Here is a 15,547-nt window from a genome sequence, read left to right on the forward strand (position 1 = left end):
AGCGCACGAGACGCACCCCGGCCCACGCGCACCAGCCGTGGAAAAAACCTGACTACTTTTTTATATTAGCTCTACCCATTCTTCGTAAAAGCCCCAAATTCAAAACTACACACTTGTTCTTTAACATAGAATCAATGAATGAAATGTTTGATATTCAAACAACAGACTCCAACACAGCTGTGCGAATAAGACCAACAGTAATATAAAACAATACAGATAAATTCACACAATCAAATGGAATGGGGGGAAAAAAGGTCAACATGAAAGTGACCAAATGAGATGACTTCGTTTAGGTAAAGTACAAAACAGGCAAAAGTGGTCTGATTTCCTAAATGTTATAATCCATGCAAATCTATGTTCCAAAAATTCCACTCCTATAAGTATGTGCAACAGAACTCTACTCATGGCGGTAGTGATTTAGAGGAGCACAAAGGGATTTCTGGGAGACTGACAACGTTCTGTTTCTTGATCTAAGTGTTGTGTACAGAGTTGTATTCAGTTAGTGAAATTCCCTAAGCCATGCTTTTATGACTTGTGTATTTATCTTTAATTAAAAATATACATACATATATCACCAAAAATATTAGAAGGAGCTAGAGAAATATTTTTCCTCTTAACGTGTCTGACCTGCTGGTTATGTCTTTACAGGCTGAAGTTTTTAGAGCGACAGACCCGAATCATGTGCTCAAATAAGAAACATTAAGCCAGAAAGAGAAAGAAAAATACCATATGATATCACTTATATGTGGGATTTGAAAAAAGGAAGAACTTATTTACAAAACAGAAACAGACTCACATAGAAAACAAACTTATGGTTACCAGTGGGGAGAAGAGCGTGGGAAGGGATAAATTGGGGGTGAGACTTGCCGATGCTACCTACTATATATAAAATTGATGAACAACAAGTTTCTACTCTATAGCACAGGAAAGTATATTCAATATTTTGCAGTAACTTATACTGAAAAAGAATATGGAAACAAATATATGTATGTATATGTATGAGTGGACAATTATGTTGTACACCAGAAATGGACACATTCTAAACTGACTATTCTTCAGTTAATAAAAAGAAACATTAAGGAATACTAACAACGCTGCATCTAGCGAATCTATGATTTAGTCATGATGTTCAGCAGAACAGTATCCTAAATCTCTTTTCCTTCATTCTCATCTTCCTGCTGCATGTGGTGTTCATAAACATAAGAAAAAATGTGTTTTACCAGGATGTACAGATTCCATCAGAGGAAAGTGGAAAACCCAATACAAGAGGGAGATTTTCTTTTCTGTTCTGCCCACCTGGAGCTCCTGAAGCTTTTCATGATGGTGGAGATGCTTAAGAGGTAGGTGGTGCCAATGGATATTCCTAAGTAACTCTGTGAGGCTAGAAAACAAATTTGCATTCAAAATCACTGAGGGAATGCTTCCACCTAAAAGCTATTGTTAATCTAGGGGAACCTTTAAAGAGAATAACAAAGTAGTGGCTATATTCACATGGATGAGAATCAGTCTCTGGACCTCAACTTGCATTCAGTGTAGTAAAGGAAGATACAGTGGTAAAGAAGGGAGAAAATACCCAGGTTTTCACCTATTGTCTGTTACAAATAGACAATGCTCATTGCCAAATCCCTGGAGGCCATTTGGCCAGTTCTGATTGACTTTCTTTTATTCAGTTATAGTCAGTTTATAATGTTGTGTCAATTTCTGGTGTACAGGACAATTTTTCAATCACACATGAATATATACGTATGTTCATTTTCATATTGTTTTTCGCTGTGAGCTACTACAAGATCTTGTATATATTTACCTGTGCTATACAGTATAAACTTGTGTATCTATTCTATATATACCTGTCAATATCTACAAATCTCAAACTCCCAGTCTATCCCTTCCCATCCCCCTACCCCCTGGCAACCACAAGTTTGTATTCTATGTCTGTGAGTCTTGTTTCTGTTTTGTATTTAAGTTCATTTATCTTTTTTTTTTTATTCCACATATGGGTAACATCATATGGTATTTTTCTTTCTCTTTCTGCCTTACTTCACTTAGAATGACATTCTCTGGGACATCCATGTTGCTGCAAATGGCATTTTGTTGTCATTTTTATCGCTGAATACTATTTCATTGTATAAATATACCACAACTTAATTATCCAGTCATCTGCCAATGGACATTTAGGTTGTTTCATGTCATGGCTATGATAGAGATAGAAAAAAAGGTGGCGCCAGAGTCTTGGAGGAGGGGAGATGCCGAGCTACTGTTTCACGGGTAAAGAGATTGACATTTGCAAGATGAAAAGTGTTCTGGGGTTGGATAGTGGTGATAAAGTTGCACAGAAATATGAATATATGGAAACACTGACCTATACCATGAAAAGAGTTCAGAAAACAAAATTTATGTTATGTCTATATTTACTACAATTAAAAATTAGAAAAAGTGTTATGAGCTCTGTCACGTGAGGTGAGTTTGGGGGGAGTTAGAAAGTTGGAGTGTGTGGGGTCTGACTTAGAAATAGTGTGACAGAGCTAGGCAGATAGAAGCGGGCACAGGGAAAGGGGATATAGGATGTGATTTCAGTGGTGCATGGAGAATGAGATTCAGAGGGAGGAAGCGCAGGAGGAGAGAGAGTAGAGAGAATTAAAATGCACATGGGGATTGAAGAGTGCAGTGTGTTTAAAGTGCACTGTGGGGTTTAAGGGCAAAAAATGGCAAACTGTGCAAAGAGTTGAGGGTGTAATACATCTTGGGCTCTATGTGGATAGAGCAGAACAATCAAGGAAACAAACAAGAAAATGGGTAGAAATGAGTAAAGGGCAGGAGTAGGTTGAAGGCAGAGGAGAGTTCATGTCCACGAGGAAGTAAAGAACACAGTGGGAGGATGTGTCTATATATTTGTAAGATTTAATGACTCTTTTGATGGTGGGATTTACACAATGACATGTGGATTGATAAAAGGCGGAACTCTTTATTACTTATAGGTCTAGACAGGAGAAGGAGAGCAGGCAGACCATGCAGAAGATGCACACAGTTACAGGGTGACAGCTGAAGTTGCATGGGCGGCTTACGCATGGCAAGTGGGGTGGGGTTAGGTAGGGTTAGAGGGTACCCTGTGAATTGGCTAATGTGAATAATTTTGCAGGTTCCAGGCATACTGTCCATCCCTAATTTTCTGGTGCCTGACCCTGGTCAATTCACGCTGGTGCATCGTGGTCCAGATTGTAAGGGCCCACTTAGGAAAATAGTGAGGTATGGACTTGATCAGCTGCTCCAGGAGGGAAACTGACCATCCATAAGCCAACATTGGGTCCACACAGTATTTAAAAAACAAAAGATACAAACTACATTCCTATATGCTATTGGAGTTTGAATGTGCTGGTTATGTAATTGGTTAAAGACAGAGACAAAGGGTGGAGGGGCAGCTGGAGTCTTGTAGTGGGTATAATAGATTCAGGAGGACAAAATGGTGGTAAGTGATGTAGCCAGCTATGGAGATGGTAGATTTGAGGAGACTACAGAAAAAAAGCAAATGTGAGTCTGAGGATGGAGTACACAGGAAGATCATGATGCCCGATGTTTGATGGCTGTGGTTTAGAAGTACAGACTATAGAGGACACGGGAAATGGGCTGCAGTCACTGGGATGGGGGCAAACTTAGGTTGAGGGGGAAGGAAGATGTGAAGTCCATGGAAGATGGGAAGTGTTGGGCTAAGATCTCTAAAAGGGTATGAGGGAGAAAGTTGACAGATTGATTTCAAAGTCTATGCAGGATGGAGAAGGGACACTGAATTTTAGAAAGGTCAGGTGGAGGTGGGATGGTCAGAGGAAGGTCAAGGTTTTGAAGGGTGATGGAGCAGAAAGAGGTCTATGGGCTGGATAAAGATGTGAGGGGGTGCAGGATGGAGATCTCTGGGGCCATAGAGGTGGAGAGATGGGCAGTATGGAAACTGAGAGGCTGAAGATACATCTACAATGACCTTGTCTCCAAATAATGTCACATTCCTGGGTTCTAGGGATTAAGATGTCAATATATGAATAAGGAAATATGATTCAAACCACAAAACAAAGTTTATGTCACCTTCATATGAAAGCATAATCTCAAAATGCAGATTTTGTAAGACAATGAGAAAAAAAATCCAAAAGAAAAAGAGAAGGAAATATCTCTTTCTCAGGCAAATGTTGGGTCCCAGGTCAGATGTGTGTCCTCTCTTCCTCCCCACATGCCATATTTTTATAATTTGAAAACCCTTGCTTCTCTACCACTGAGATATTTAGCCCAACAGAATATCTGAATTGTTTGTGTATATACTGCAATTTCAAAGGCGATTTCTGATATATTCTGAAACTGCATAAGAAGGAGACTATGCCTCAATAAGGGTAATTGTTGTAGACTTGATTTTATTTGTCTCTGGGTATATTTTCTTTCAATCTTTAATTTTTCAGGAACCCATTGGTTATTTAGTACTATTTTGATTAGCCTCCACATGCTTGTGTTTTGTGCAGTTTTTATTTCTTGTACTTGATTTCTAGCCTCATACTGTTGCATCAGAAAAGATGCAACATATATATATATATATATATGTTGGATATATATATATAATATAATATATTTTGGATCTTCTTAAATTTACTGTGACTTCTGTTATGACTTCAAATGTGATCTATCCTGGAAAGCATTCCATATGCATTTGAAAATATTGTGTATTCAGTTTTTTTTCTAGAGGAAAGTTCTGTAGATATGTATTAAGCCTGTCTAGTCAATGTGTTCTTTAAAGCCAGTCAGGATCTCCCTGTTGTTTTAATGTCAAGGTGATCTGTCCATTGATGTAAGTGGGATGTTAAAGTCTCCTACTTTTATTTAATACTCTTACCTTCTCTGTGTATGTTGGTTAATATCTGCATTATGCATTTAGGTACAGTTATGTTGGGTACATAGATATTTAGAATTGTAGTACCTTCTGGATGGATTGATCTCTTTATCAACACATAATGTCCTCCTCTGTCTCTTAGTCCAGTCTGTTTTACAGTCTACTGTCTGATAATAACTATTGCTATCTCACTTTCCCCCCAGTTTTTGTTTTCCTGGAATACTTTTTTCATCTCCCACCTTAAGTCTGTGTGTATCTTTAGATATGAAGTTTGTTTCTCATAAAAAGCATATATGTGAGTCTTGTCTTTTTACCCATTTAGTCACTCTATACCTTATGATTGGAGTCCTTGGCCCAATTACATGTAAAGTAGGTCTTGACGGGTATGTACTTATTTGAATTCTGTTAGTTGTTTCCTGCAGTTCATTTTTTGTTCCTTTCGCCTCTCTTGCTCTCTTCCATTTAATTTGATGAATCTTCAATGTTACACTTGCATACTTAAAAGATTTTGGCTTTGTGGATACCATGAGATTTATATATAACAGAATATATATAAACAAGATTATTTTACATTGAAGGTCTCCCACAATATTGACATGATCACTAGTTTTAAAGAGCTGTATTTAGTTTCCAATTGAGCTCGCCTCAAAATTGCAGGCCAGAAGGGACTGGTATGATATATTCACATGCTGACAGGGAAAAGCTTTCAACCTGTGACACTCTATACAGCAAATGTCATTTAGAGTGTAAGAAGAGATGAAGAATTTTTCAGAACAAAAATTAAAAGTGATTTTCAATACTAAACCCTACCCTAGAAGAAATGTTGAAGGATCTTCTCTAAGTGGAAAAGAAGTAAGAATCTATAGGGAAGGGAAAATCCCACTAGGGAAGGCCAAGATACAGTATGGACTCAGGATCAAACCCTTAAATAAGCAAATATATAGATTAAAAGATCAAAATTGTAAAACTAACTATAATCATAATAAATAGTTAAGGCATAAGCATGAAGATAAAAATACTACACTAAGAAAAAATACGGAACAGGGGAGTAAAAAATGTATATCATTCAGATCGTGTTTGAACTTAAATGAAGATTTACTTATCTTCATTTTAAACGAGTAGATATAACCACAGATCAACATATATTAACCCCATGGTAACCACAAATCAAGAACATAGAATAGTCACTAAAAAACGAAAAAGATGGGAAGACAAATATACGACCGACATAAATCATACAATCACAAGGCAAGAAACAAAAAGTGAACTAAGAACTATGAGCACAACTGGAAAATCACTAATCAAGGGGAATGAGTATATGCCTATCAATAATCACTTTATATATCAATGTACTAAATACGCCAATCAAAATACATAGGGTGGCTGATGGGTCTTTTAAAATATCCCTTTAATGTGGTGCCTGCAAGAGACTCAATTCAGGGATGAAGATACACACAGACTTTGAAAAGGAAAATGAAAGAATGGAAAAAGATATTTTACATTAATGGTAAAATAAAAACAGGATGGTAATATTCATATCAGATGAAACATACATAAAGTAAAGGCTGTACAAAAGAGAAATAGGACATTGTATCATGAAATATATCAATACAAAAAGAGAATATTCCACTTGTTGACATTTACGCCCTAAATACAGGAGCACCTAAATATATAAAGCAGATACTACCAGATATAAAGGGGAAAGTTGATAGTAATACAATAATAGTCAGGGAATTTAACACACCACTTACATCAATGGACAGATCATCCAGATAGAGAATCAATAAGGCAACAGTGATCCTTAGTTACGCAGTAAAGCAATTGTACTTAATAGATATCTATGAGACATTACATTCAAAATGAGCAGAATACACATTCTTTTCAAGTGCACATGGAATGTTCTCCAGGATAGATCATGGGCTAGGCCACAAAACACGTCTCACACATTTAAGAGGATACAAATTACATCAAGCATTTTTTCTGATCACAACAGTAAAAGACTAGAAATCAACTATGGAAAGCAAAATGGGAAAAGAGAAAAAAACATGAAAACTAAACAACATACTACTAAGAATCCATAGGATCAATAAAGAAATCAAAATATAAAATAAGAACATATCTTGAGACAAAAGAAAATAAAAACAACTTTCCAAATTCGATGTGATACACAAAAAGAAGTTTGAAGAAGGACATTTACAGCAGTACAGGTTTACCTAAAATGTTTTTAAAAATTCCAAAAAACCAAACTAATGTTCCATCTAAATGAAGTAGAAAGAGAAACACAAAGAAAACTAAAGTTAGCAGGTGGAAGAAATGAAAAAGGTCAGAGGGAAAATACAGACAAAAAAAGGTCAATAAAACTGAGAGCTAGCTTTTTGAGAAGATAAATTAAAGAAGTCTTACCTAGGCTTACAAAGGAAAAATAAAGAGAAACTAAATAAACAACAGGAAAAATGAAAGAAGAGAATTTACAACTGATAATTACAGGGATACAAAAATAGTAATACGATATCATGAATGGTTATATGCCAACAAATGGGACAACTAGAAGAAACGGATAAATTTCTAGAAATATAGATCATCTTCTAAGGCTGAATCAGGAAGAAACAGACAACCTGAACAGACTGTTCACTAGTAGCGAAATCAAATTAATAATTAGAAAATTTTTAAAAACCTAAGTCCGGGACCTGATGGCTTCACACATGAAAAGGTAATACCTTTCCTTCTCAAACTATTCCAAAAAACTGAAGAGGAGGAAACATTCCCAAATTCATTCTATGAAACTACCATTACTTGAAAACAATACCAGAAAAGTCAGTACAGAAAAAATGAGAGACCAATATCTTGATGAATACAGCTGAAAAAGCCCCAACCAAATATTACCAGACAGAATTCAAACAATATATAAAAAGGATGGTAAATGAATATCAAGTGGAACAGTTCCAGAGATTACAGGATGGTTAACAATCCACAATCCAATCAATATGATTAACCACATTAACAAAAGGAAGGATAAAAATCATATGACCATATCAGTAGATGTGGAAAAAGAACCTGACATAATTCAACGGGACAGCTACATGTAAATTAATGAAATTATTTCAACATATTTTCACACCATACACAAAAATTAAATTCAAAATTGGTTATGGCCCCAAATGTAAGGCCAGAAACCATAAAACTCCTGAAAGAAAACATGGGCAGGACACTCTCTGACATAATACATACCAATATATATATTTTTAGATCTTTCTCTACAGGCAAAGGGGAAAAAAAGCAAAAATAAATGGGACCTACTTAAATTTAAAAGTTTTTGCACAGCAAAGGAAACCATTGATAAAATGAAGAGGCAACTTACTGAATTGGAGAAAATGTTTTCAAATGATATCATCGATAAGGGGTTTATATATATCCAAAACACATAAACAGCTCATACAACTCAATATAAAAAACAAACATCCCAATAACAAATGGGTAGAAGAAGTGAATAAACATTTTTCCAAAGAGGATATGCAGATGGCCAACATTCACATGAAAAGATGCTCAACATTGCTATCACCAGAAAAATGCACATCAAAACCACAATGAGATATCACTCCACATCTGTCAGAATACCTAGCATCAAAAAGACCACAAAAAACAAATGTTATTGAGGATGTGCAGAAAGGGAAACCCTTGTAAACTGCTGGTGGGAATGTTAATTGGTGCATCCAATAAGGAAAACAGTATGGAAGTTCCTCACAAAACTAAAAGACAGAACTAACATGTGATGCATATTAACACTCCTGGATATACACCCAAAGAAAATGAAAACGAGAATTCAAAAAGATACATGTACCCCATATTCATAGGAGCATTATTGACAATAGTCAAGTCATGGAAATAACCTAGGCATCCATCAACAAATGAATGGATAAAAATGTGGTACATATAACAGTGGCACATTACTCAGCCATAAAAGAATGAAATTTGGGTTGGGAGGGTATAGCTCAAGTGGTAGAGCACATGCTTAGCATGCACAAGGTCCTAGGTTCAATTCCCAGCACTGCCGCTAAAAATAAATAAATAAATAAACCTAATTACCTCCCCCCAAACAAAACAAAAAAGAACGAAATGATGCAAAAAAAAAAGAGAGAGAGAGAGAGAGAGAGACAGACCTGGGGGCTGTAGTGCTTAGTGAAATGTCAGACAGAAAGACAAATACTATAAGTTATCACCTATATATGGACTCTGGAAAACAAAACAAAAAGATGAATAAGTAAAACAAACTGACTCACAGATATAGAGTACAAACTAGTGGTTAGCAATGGGGGGAGAAAAGTGGGGAGGGGCAAGTTAGGGTAAAGAGTTAAAACTACACGTTGCTACATATATAAAAAATAAGCCAAAAGCACAGGGAATATAGTCTATTTTATTATAATTTTAAACAAGTAAAATCTATATACGTATTGAATCACTATGTCATACACTCAAAGCTAATATAATATAGTAAATCAATAGAAGCAATAAATAATTTTTAAATTTAAAAGGATGATAATGCAATGTGATAGAGGTGTTAATTATGGCTGCGCTGGCAATTGTATTACTATTTAAATAAAACATAATACCATTTTGAAATTTTAAATTTACACAATGTTTTGTGTCGAATATATTTCAATTTTAAACACTGGCAGAAATATATTTTTGATTTTTTTACTGCTGTACTTCACTTCAATCTAGCCATTTCTACATGAAAATATTAAATGTGCTAATCTCCCAGCAAAACATCATATTTCTAAAAAATACTGCCATCTCTTTAAGGATGTTACTGATAAAACTCATAACTGACTCTCAAATGCCCTACTGAATGAGACTGATTTTATATTCCAGCTCTACACCAGCCTGCACTTTATTCTTGAGGCCAGTACTTTTTTCAGTTTTTTCATGACCAATCCAAAGACTGATCTAATTTCATATATACCTTTATCTATAATTGCATACCTATTTCATTTCTTCTAAATTTATTCTGCTAGATGAAAGCTACACACATGAAGATTTCATTACATGCAGATGGTTTCAAGACCTGGCATTTATTATTGCATAAATTCTGAACTTCTTTACTGCAAGTATTAGAAAAATTCCAATAAAATAATTATTTACAAGATAACTGTATTTCATGACAATACTATTACAATTGTTTATTTTGAAGAAGATGCTCAGCATGTCTTATTTACTATTCTCTTGATATTCAACATTTTAATTAGGATTCAGAGGGTACAAAAAGTAAAGGAATAAATTGGAAGCTGAACATAATGGATATAAAGACAATTTACATATTTCTCATAATACTAGCAGAATTTCTATTCCTAATCCATGCAAAGTAGAGACTGTGTACCATAGAGTCACGGCTCATGAGCAGAAAGGGGCTGAGAGCTGGGAAGCAGGCAACAATGACTGTAGTAATGTTAACAAGGAACAGGTTGGGGTTATCAAAAAAACTCAAAACAACTTGAAATATAGAGGAAAGAGTGGAAAAATAGACAAAGGTGCTAACCAGGAAAAGGATGGTTTTGGTGGCTCTGGACTCAGGGGAGGAGGTAGGGGAGGCATTGGTTCTCTGAATGTGTTGGACCCTCTGCTTATGTCTGTGCAGGGAAAACAATGGAGCCACTGGCCCAGAGCATGAACCCTAAACATTAAATATCAGGGAATAATAACAATACTCCATATAATACATTGCTGACTTTGTCATGAAGAACAGAAGTACAGTATCCATAATCCTTTCTGTTTGTGATGTTTTTGTTGCTCAATTTGCCATGTATGAAGATAGGAAAACTGGTATTTACCAACATTTGTAGGATCCAACACAGGAGAATAGAGGGAACAATGTACTTGGGAGCTTTTACTTTAAGCTCTGCCCACCTCGAGTTCCTGGGACTGATTGTGATCACCTGAAAGACACTCAAGAGGCAGATGCTACCAATGGACACTCCCCTCCTGACTCTGTGAAGGAAGAAAAGAAGTTTGCATCCAGCATCACTGAGGAACTGTTTCCACCCAAATGCTGCCACTGTGTGGGGGAAGCCTTTACAGAGGATGGCCAAGGAGTTGGCTACAATCAGATGCTTAAGCATCAAATCTGTGGACCTTAACCTGTACCCAGTGAAGTAAAGGCTGATATAATGGCAAAGAAGTGACAAATTGCCCAGGATTCCAACCACAGTTTCTGTTAAGATGATCACATCTACTGTCAGATCCCTGCTGTCCATCCTCTCAGACACCAGTCACTGATACTGTGAGTTAGACTGTCCTGCATGGGAACATGAGGTGTGAGCTACATGTATCAAATCAGCTGAATCCAATAGTCTCCACTTAACATTAGTCCCAACTTGGAAACATTCATTTAGTTTTCCTGTTATGAGGTGCTTTCCGAGGGTTGAATGTACAATTTTTAAAGAGCAGTTATATGTAAAGTTAATCACTGAAGCACTACATGTGACCACCTCTTCATTCTTCATCAGTCTAGGACCCACCCACTTCCATTACTTTCATTATACAGGGGATGGTAATGTACAAACAGAGAAGTTAATTACTGTCTAAATCTTCTGATTAATGAGGAGTGAGGACCTGAAACCTTCTGGGCAGTTAAAAATAGTGCAATGAACCATCATGTCCTGCCAAAAGCTACTTAGATTTGTTCAAATACTAATCCAGATCTATAGTTTTGGATATACACTTGCCATTTGATTTCAGACTTATGGTATTTTATAGTTTTTTAAAATCAGATTATCCATTTCTATTATAAAAATAAATTTTATTAGTAAATTTTCTTCTATGTGTTAATATCGGTTAGGAATAAAGCCTAAGATATCCCGATACATGTACATGCGCTGCAGCACTACAGTCCTGCAGGAACCTGCCCCGTGACAAGTTAACATGATGAAGGGGAAAATGGCTTGATATGAGGATGGCATCATGAAGATTCTTTTTCTTTCATGTCAGAAATCCATGGATAATGGCACCTATCCCAGAAATTACTGAATGAGCACATGTAGGGACAAAAACTTCTGCACATGAATCAATAATATAAAACAAAAGACTGTAAGGCAAAACATAATTACTACTGTTTTCAATGATATGCTTATCTATTTGGCATTGTTAATGCCAGAGTTAATTAAAAATATTAACAATGAATTAAGACTTGTGAATGAGATTAGTATACAAAACATATGCAATTTAGCATTTACAAGGCATGTATGCTTCTGCAGTTTATAATTGAAATACGAGATTTATGAATTGATGTCAGAAAGAACACAGGTAGAGACAAAACAATATGCAACAGACAGCTACTGAAACAAAATTATCATGTCAATTCTCCATTACATTTAAGAGTGATGATAACTTCACTATAATCAACACACTACAGAGTTTTCCAGTGGAGACACAGTTACTATCTGACTAATTGCATTATACACTCAGAGGTAGAGAACACTTTTCTATTCAAGCCATTACAATTTGGATACACAAACTGCACAGGATTAGATGGCTTATGCACATTTACCATATTCTTTATAGAAAACCTGGAGATATTATTGGTACATGTCTAGTAATCCTAAACATTGAGTCTATGATTCCTATAAAGTAGACTGAACAGCAGATTGATTTTACAACTACACATCTAAACACCTTAAAAATCAGGTTTCATAATCACATGGATTTGGCCACAATAATCACTGTCAGTGAGGATTACATTAAGTTGCAGAAGGGGCCACCAGGAGTTGGTGTAGGATTTAACACCCCATCTCTCTTTATTAGCTGAGCTCATGCCTCTGAATTATTCTACTTTCCTGTACGGCATTGGCACTGAGATCAGGTTACTACACAGAAGATGATCTTTTTCTGATATTATCACTTAGCCAGACTCTTCATCTGCCTTTTTTTTTTTACAGACTCTGTCACTTACAATGAAATAGAACATACTTACCTGACACCTCCCTGCTGCCAGCATAGTGGGTTCAGGGTTATGGTCACTATAGCTAGTTTGTATATAGGAGGGAGACAGCCAGACCCTAATATACAGGGTTGTGAGTCTGTATCCTGATCTCCCCTCCCCTCAGAAATGCAATTATCTTTTCACCTGTAGGAGCACTGGGAGTGTAGTCTTGGGATCTGAGAACATTTCTGAAAACCTTTCTCTCAGTTCTTAATTATGAAAATAATTACAAGTTTCTAGTTAGCACCCCTTAGGAGATGAAAGGAGTTTTTTCAAGATCCTTTTCTTTTCCACGATCCCTGAGGGGCAGAAAGGGTCTCACAGGGAGGAGAGTAGGAAATGCTGAAATCACAATCATAAGGGACTGGCATAAAGTCTCTCTTCTCTTCTAGATTCTTCACTTTCCTGTGGTATTTCTCTACCCTAAAACTAGTAGTTTCCTAATCCTCAGATGACTGAACTGAACCATGAATTAAAGTATTGGTAGAGAAATGGAATGAGACAAAACACCTGGAAGTATATTCAAAGAGATAAAAGTAAAAGAAGAACATGAAGAACTCATTGTAGAAATCATATGCACAAATCAAATCAATTAAGTTAGAATCAGTTACATAAGTCAATGCTAACTATTTGGAAATATTGTAGGAAAACATATTTGTTAATATTGAGCCCCTTTAGTGATTAGAATTAGATGCAGATCAAATACATAGGAAAATAAGAGAAGGTTCAAAAAGAGTCTCACAAAATAAAAGGACTCTGATGGCTTGATATATTCTAACATTCTTGCAGATCTCAGGTGAACCATTTTCCATTAATTAATTCAGGAATATGAAATCTGAAGACTAAACAACATGCTGCTAAAACACCAATGGCTCTATCACAAATCAAAAGAAAATCAGAAAATACATGAAAACAAATAAAAATAAAAACAAAAATATTCAAAATTGACAGAATACATTAAAAGCAATTCTAAGAGGGAAATTGCTAGTGATAAGAGCCCATCTCATGAAACAAGACATATCTTAAATGAACAACCTAAACTACCATCTAAAGGAATTTATAAAGAAGAAAAAACAATGTCAAAGACACCTGACAGATGGAAATTATAAAGATCAAAGAGCAAATTTGCAAAAGTAGAGACCAAAAAAATCAATAGGTCAATGAAACCAACAGTTGGTTTTTTGAAGAGATTAATAAAATTCATAAGCCTTTAGCCAGATACACCAAGAAAAACAGAGAGAGGATCCAAATAAATAATGCAAGAAAGAAAGAGGAGAAATGACAACACATATTCCAGAAACACATCATAAGAGAATACTATAAACTGTTACATGGCAATGTACTGGACAATCGAGAAGAAATGGCTGCATTTCTAGACACATACATTTTAAGACTGATTTAAGAAGAAATAGACAATGTGAACAGACATATCTCTAGCAGTGAAATTGAATTTGTAATTTAAAAAATCCCAGCAAACAAAAGTCCAGGAGCAACAGATTGACAGGGGAAATCTACAAAACACAAAGAAGGGCTCCCACCTATGTTAAACTCTTTTGTAAAACTGAAGAGGATGAAACACTCCCAAATTCATTCTAGGATACTACTTGTATCCTGATTCCAAAACCAGGTACAGTGCAAAAACCAAAAAAAATTGCAGGCCAATATCTCTGAGGAGAATACATGCTAAAATACTAAATAACATACTAGCTAGCTTATTTCAACAATTTGTAAAGAGGATTACAAACCATGATCAATTGGGATTTATTCCAGGGATACAAGGATGGTTCAATATCCACAAATAAATCAATGTGATACAAAACATTTAATAAAAGAAAATATTAAAATCACATGATCACCTTTATAGATGGAAAATTTTTGACAAAATTCAACATCTTCTTGATAAAAACTCTCATCAAATTGGATATAGAGGTGACATATCTCAACATAAAAAAGGCCATTGATGACCAACCCACAGCTAACATCAAACTCAATGGGAAAAAGTTAAAATCTTTCTTTTAAAATCTGGAACAAGACAGAAATTCCCATCTCCCCAGCTCTGATTAATGCAGCATAAGAAGTCCTTGTCACAGCAATCAGATAAGTGAAATATAAAAGGCATCCAAATTGGAAGGGAACTAGTCAAATGGTCACTATTTGCAGATGATATGACAATATATATAGAAAACCCTGAAGTCTCCACCAGAAAAACTATTAGAACTAATAAATGAATTCAGTAAAGTGGGATACAAGATTTTAGACAAAATCTGCTACTTTTCTATACATTAATAAAGACAACCTATTGAATGGGAGGAAATATTTGCAACTGATATGATCATTAAAGTACTAATATCCAAAACATACAAATAGTTCTTATACCTCAATGTCCAAATAGAACCTACCTCAAAAATGGCAGAAGCCCTGAAAAGACACTTGTTCTGAATAAGACATAGATGGCCAACATGCACATTAAATTATGCCAGCATTACTAAGCAGGAGGGAAAGAAAAACTACAATAAAGATACCACCTCACACCTGACAGAATGTCTATCATCATAAATTCTACAAATATAAATACTGGTAAGGATGTAGAGAAAAGGGAACCCTTGTACACCATGGACGGGAATGTAAACTGGTGTAGCCAGTCTAAGGGTCCCCAAAAAGCTAAAAAAATCGATATGATACAGCATTTTCACTCTTTGATGTACACTCGAAGA

At 35.6% G+C, this 15,547-nt stretch overlaps 1 pseudogene; it reads right to left on the bottom strand.

Moving 5' to 3' along the window:
- Window positions 1-10,169: 10,169 nt before the first annotated feature.
- Window positions 10,170-11,109, bottom strand: LOC102537486 (vomeronasal type-1 receptor 4-like; annotated as a pseudogene).
- Window positions 11,110-15,547: the final 4,438 nt, after the last annotated feature.

The sequence above is a fragment of the Vicugna pacos genome, chromosome 9, assembly GCF_048564905.1.
Source record: "Vicugna pacos chromosome 9, VicPac4, whole genome shotgun sequence".
Lineage (NCBI taxonomy): Eukaryota > Metazoa > Chordata > Mammalia > Artiodactyla > Camelidae > Vicugna > Vicugna pacos.